General features: G+C 37.6%; 1 protein-coding gene across 1 annotated transcript in view; it reads left to right on the plus strand.

The window, feature by feature from the left end:
- LOC102241020 (cryptic protein-like) overlaps positions 1 to 6,226 on the plus strand; it is a 16,924-nt gene that overhangs the window by 5,292 nt on the left and 5,406 nt on the right. The window lies entirely within an intron of this gene.

A 6,226-nucleotide genomic window follows, 5' to 3' on the forward strand; every position in this document is an offset into this window, starting at 1 on the left:
ACCTGTGTACTTATATATCTTGGCTATTTGTAAATAATGCTGCAGTGAACATGGGAATGTATATATCTTTTGGAATTAGTGATTTGGACTTCTTCGGATAAATATCCAGAAGTGGGATTGCTGGTTTATATGGAAGTTCTGTTTTTAATGTTTTGGGGAACCTCCATACTGTTTTCCCTAATGGCTGTGTCAGTTTACATTCCCAATAGCAGTACATAAGGGTTCAGGATCTGATTCTCAAACACTGTGCCATTTGTATACTCTACCTATAAGAATAATCATCGATACAAAATAAAGAAGATATTTTTTTCTTTTTAAAAAAATTTTTAAAAAATTATTCATATTACAGAAAATTTCCCATTTTCTCCCCCTTTCCCCCCTCCTCCCAGCCCCTATCCACTCCCCAGGTCTTTACTCTTCACTACCCTATTGTCCATGTCAATGGGCTATACATACTTTATCTAATAAAGCAGGAATATGCAAATTGACCATTACACCAAGATGGCTGTGCCCACAGAGGAGGCAGGGATTTCATAGCACAAGATGGCTGCGCCCAAGTTCCCATAACGAGCCTTAATGAGCAATCAGCAGGGACCTGAGGCTGCATGGTGCTGGGCTGGGGCAGGGCACCTGAGGCTGCGCCCCCCCACACGGCATGCACCGGGGGACCTGAGGCTGCACCCCCCCCACCCGGCGGGGCGTGACAGGGGACCTGAGGCTGTGCTCCCCACCCAGTGGGGCTTGACAGGGGCCCTGAGGCTGCACCCCCCCACCCAGCGGGGCTTGACGGGAGACCTCAAGTTGTGCCCCCCACCCTGGTGCTGGGCCGGGTGACCTCAGGCTGCTCCCCCCGCCCCGGGCCAGGGGACCTCAGGCAGTGCCCCCTGCCTGGCAGGGCTTGATGGGGGACCTCAAGGTGTGCCCCCTGCCCTGGTACTGGTCCAGGGGACCTCAGGCTGCTCCCCCTGCGCAGGGCCAGGGGACCTGAGGCTGTGCCCATTAATTCCCTTTTAATGTGCATGAATTTCATGCACCGGGCCACTAGTAAGTATATAAGTTCTTTGGTTTATCTCTTCTCATCCCCTCAACCCCACATCGAGGTTTGTCAGTCTGTTTCATGCCTCCCTGCTTCGGGTCTTACTTTATTGGTCAATTCATTTTGTTCATTAGATTCCACAAATAAGTGAGATCATGTGATATTTGTCTTTCTCAGCTTGGCTTATTTCACTCAGCATAATATTTTCCAGGTCCATCCATGCTGTCCCAAAGGTAAGAGATCCCTCTTTTTTACAGCTGCCTAGTATTCCATAGTGTAAATATCCCACAGCTTTTTTTATCCATTCATCAACTGATGGGCACTTGGGCTGTTTCCAAATCTTAGCTATTGTAAATAATGCTGCTATGAACATAGGGGTGTATATATTCTTTCTGATTGGAGTTTTGGTGTTTTTAGGATATATTCCAAGAAGTGGGAACGCTGGGTCAAATGAAAGTTCCATTTTTAAATTTTTGAGGAAACTCCATACTATTTTCCATAGTGGCTGCACCAATCTGCATTCCCACGAGCAGTGAACTAGTGTTCCCTTTTCTCCACATCCTCACCAGCACTTGTTTGTTGATTTTTTAATGATAGCCTTTCTGACAGGTGTGAAGTGATATCTCATTGTGGTTTTAATTTGCATTTCTCTGATGATTATGGAGCAATGTCTATTCAGGTCTTCTGCCCATTTTGTAATTAGATTGTTTGTCTTCTTTTTGTTGAGTTGTATGAGTACTTTACATATTTTGGATATTAACACCTTATCAAATCTATTATTGGAAAATATGTTCTCCCATTCATTCAGTGGATTCCCTTTTTAATTTGATGGTTATTTCTTTTGCTATACAGAAGCTTTTTATTTTGATGTAGTCCCAATTGTTTATTTTCTCCTTTGGGATTTTAATAGGGATTGTGTTGAATCTATAGATTGTGTTGGATAGTATAGACATTTTGATGATATTAATTCTTCTAATTCATAAACATTGTATACACTTATATTTGTTTCTATCTTCCTCCATTTTTTTTTCAATGTCCTATAGTTTTCCAAGTACAGGTCTTTTACTTCCTTGGTTAAGTTTATTCCTAGGTATCTTTTTTGTTGTTGTTGCAATGGTAAATAGGATTGCTTTTTAATTTTTTTCTTCTGAGAGTTCATTATTGTTGCGTAAAAATGCCATTGATTTCTGGATGTTGATTTTGTATCCTGATACCTTGCTGAATTCATTTATTAAGTCTAGTAGTTCCCTGGTGGAGTCTTTAGGCTTTTCTCTATACAATATCATGTCATCTGTGAATAATGAGTTTTGCTTCCTCCTTTCCAATTTGGATGCCTTTTACCTCTTCTTCTCATCTGCTGGCTGTAGCTAGGATTTCCAGTACTATGTTAAATAAGGGTGGTGAAAGCAGACATCCTTGTCTTGTTCCTGTTTTTAAGGGAAACCCTTTTAGTTTTGGCCATTGAGTGTTATGTTGGCTGAAGGTTTGTCATATATGGGCTTTATTATGTTGAGATATGATCCCTCTATTCTCACTTTGCTGAGAATTTTTATGAAAAAAGAATGCTGTATTTTGCTTTTTCTGCATCTATTGATATGATCATGTGGCTTTTATCTTTCAATTTGTTTATGTGATATATCACATTTATTGATTTGCAAGTATTGTACCAGCCTTGCATCCCTGGAATAAATTCCACTTGATCATGGTGTATGGTCTTTTTAATATATTGCTGGATCTGATATGCTAATATTTTGTTGCGAATTTTAGCATCTATGTTCATCAGGGATATTGGCCTGTAATTCTCTTTCTTTGTAGTGTCTTTATCTGGTTTCAGAATTAGGATAATGCTGGCTTCATAAAAAAAACTTGGAAGTGTACCTTCCTCTGGAATATTTTGGAATAGTGTGAGGAGGATAGTTGTTAGTTTTTCTTTGAATGTTTGATAAAATTCACCTGTAAATCCATCGGGTCCGGGACTTTTATTTGCTGGAAGTTTTTGAATTACTGCTTCAATTTCATCAGTTGTTATTGGCCTACTCAGGTTTTCTGATTCTTCCTGATTGAGTTTTGGAAGATTGAATATTTCTAGGAATTTGTCCATTTCACCCAGGTTCATCTAGTTTGTTGGCATATAATTGTTCATAGTATTTGTTTTCAATCCTTTGTATTTCTGTGATGTCTGTTATTATATTGGCTCTTTCATCTCTTGTTTTATTTATTTGGGTCCTTTCTCTTTGTTTCTTGATGAGTCTGGCTAGGGGTTCATCAATTTTGTTTATCTTTTCAAAGAACCAGCTCTTGGATTTATTGATCTTTTGTACTTTTTTTTTTTTTTTTTTAGTTTCTGTGTCATTTATTTCTTCTCTGATCTTTATTATTTCCTTCCTTTTACTTCCTCTGGGCTTTTATTGCTGTTCTCTTTCTAATTAATTTAATTTTAGGTTTAGATAGTTTATTAGTCTTTTTTAAAAATTTATTTATTGAGTTAGGCCTGTAGTGCTATGAACTTCCCTCTCAGAATGGCATTTGCTGTGTCCCATAGGTTTTGGGTGGTTGTGTGTTCATTTTCATTTGTTTCCAGGAAGTTTTTAATTTCTTGCTTGATCTCATTGGTAACCCTTTCATTGCTTAATAACATGCTATTTAGTCTCCATGTATTTGAGGGGTTTTTTTTTGTTTTTGTTTTTTTGTAGTTAATTTCTAATTTCATGCCATTGTGATCCGAGAAGATGCTTGGTATTATATCAATCTTCTTGAATTTGTGTAGGCTTGTTTTGTACCCTAACATGTGGTCTATTTTTGAGAATGTTCCATGGGCACTGTTGGTTTGGTGTGAACTGTTCTGTAAATATCGGTTAGATCCATCTGATCTACTGTGTTTCCTTGTTTATTTAAGGCCTCTGTTTCCTTGTTAATTTTTTGTCTGGAAGATCTATCCAGTGATGTCAGTGGGGTGTTAAAGTCCTACACTATGACTGTATTGCTGTCAATCTCTCTCTTAATGTCCTTTAAGAGTTTTTTAATATACTTGCGTGCTCCTATATTGGATGCATATATGTTTACAAGAGATACTTTCTTGTTGAAACATTCCCTTTAGTATTATGAAGTGGCCTTCTTTATCTCTTGTTTGGCCTTCATTTTGAAGTCTATTTTGTCTGATATGAGTATTACTACTCCAGCTTTTCTTTACTTTCCATTTGTATGGAATATATTTTTCCATTCCTTCACTCTTAGTCTGTGTGTATCTTTTGTTCTGAGGTGGGTCTCTTGTAGCCAGCATATATATATGGGTCATGTTTTCTTATCCAGTCACCCTATATCTTTTGACTGGAGCATTTAGTCCATTTACATTTAAGGTTATTATTAATAGGTATTTATTTATTGCCATTTTTATTTTTTTCTTATGTCTGTGATCCTCTCTCTCTCCTTTTCTTCTTCTTCCTAAGGAAGTCCCTTTAACATTGCTGGTTTGGTGGTAATGTACTGCTTTAACCTCTTTTTGTCTGGAAAGCTTTGTATTTTACCTTCAATTTTAAATAATAGCCTTGCTGGATACAGTAGTCTTGGATTTAGACCCTTGCTTTTCATTACTTGGAGTACTTCAGGCCACTCACTTCTGGCCTAAAGTGTTGTTGTTTTTTGAGAAGTCAGTTGACATTCTAATGGGAACTCCTTTGTATGTAATTTACTCTCTCTCTCTTGCTGCCTTTAAGATTCTTTCTTTGTCTTTAACATTTGCCATTTTAATTATGATGTGTCTAGGTGTGGGCCTCTTTGGGTTCCTCTTGATTGGGATTCTCTCTGCCTCCTGAACTTGTGTGGCATTTTTCTTGACCGGGTTGGGGAAGTTTTCTGTCATTATTTCTTTAAACAGGTTCTTTGTTCCTTGCTCATCCTCTTCCCCTTCTGGTATTCCTATAATGCGAATGTTGTTACATTTCATGTTGTCCTAGAGCTCCCTTAAGCTGTCTTCCTGATTTTTAATTCTTTTTTCTGTTTGCTGCTCTAATTGGGTATTTATTTCTACCTTGTCTTCTAAGTCACTGATTTTGTCCTCTGCTTCATCCAATCTGCTTTTAATGCCAGTGTGCTATGAAATTGTGGCTCTCTGGCTCCTCCAGGGACTCCATGCCCAAAAGATCTCCAGGGCCCTATTGAATCAAAGAATGACAAGCTTTCCTAATCTCAAATATAATACCTTTCCAAGGCATGTTTTTCCATTTTGACTTAGAAGAACATGATTTGTTCCTTTATTTTCTCATGTCAGATGAGGATAGCCTGCCCTTCACCCTCACACAGATGTTGAAGGATAAAATTTGTGCAAAATAATTTTGTTTATTGCTGTGGGCTATTTTTGTAATTTTTCTGCTTTAGGACCTAAAATAATGCTTTGTGCATTATAATTCTAAATAAATATTGACTTCTTAAGTCCAAATATAGCTCCAAAGAATAATCACCATATAAGCCATTACCTATTACTATATTACAGGTCAAATAATCCTTTCTTGGTGTTCTAAAAACAACATGATTTAGACAAGTAACTATAATTCTACCATTTTCTTCATTTGCACTTGTTAACATTGCATTTAAAGAGGAAATGTGGCACAATAGAAATAGCATGAAAAATCCCCCAAAGTACTTGTTCAAATTTCCAAAATACTTTTTATAATGTTTATAATCTTGAGAAAGGTTAAAGGACTTTTTTGTGCTTAAGACACCACAGATGCAAAATTGGAGCTGAATATTGCCCATTGTTTGTTAAGATGCAAAGGCACTGTACCTGTTACATATTATGCACAAAATAATTTATAGTTTACTTTATTAACATCACCAAAGTATTTTATTTTTTTATTTTTTAAATTAAATCTTTATTGTTCAGATTATTACAGTTGTTCCTCTTTTTTCCCCCCATAGCTCCCCTCCACCCGGTTCCCACCCTACCCTCTGCCCTTACCCCCTCCACACGGTCCTCATCCATAGGTGTACGATTTTTGTCCAGTCTCTTTCTGCACCTCCCACACCCCTTCCCCCCACCCCCAGAATAGTCAGTCCACTCCCTTTCTATGCCCCTGATTCTATTATATTCACCAGTTTATTCTGTTCATCAGATTATTTATTCACTTTATTTTTAGATTCACTTGTTGATAGATGTGTATTTGTTGTTCATAATTTGTATCTTTACCTTTTTCT

The sequence above is a fragment of the Myotis brandtii genome, unplaced genomic scaffold (assembly GCF_000412655.1).
Source record: "Myotis brandtii unplaced genomic scaffold, ASM41265v1 scaffold195, whole genome shotgun sequence".
NCBI classification, from domain to species: Eukaryota; Metazoa; Chordata; class Mammalia; order Chiroptera; family Vespertilionidae; genus Myotis; species Myotis brandtii.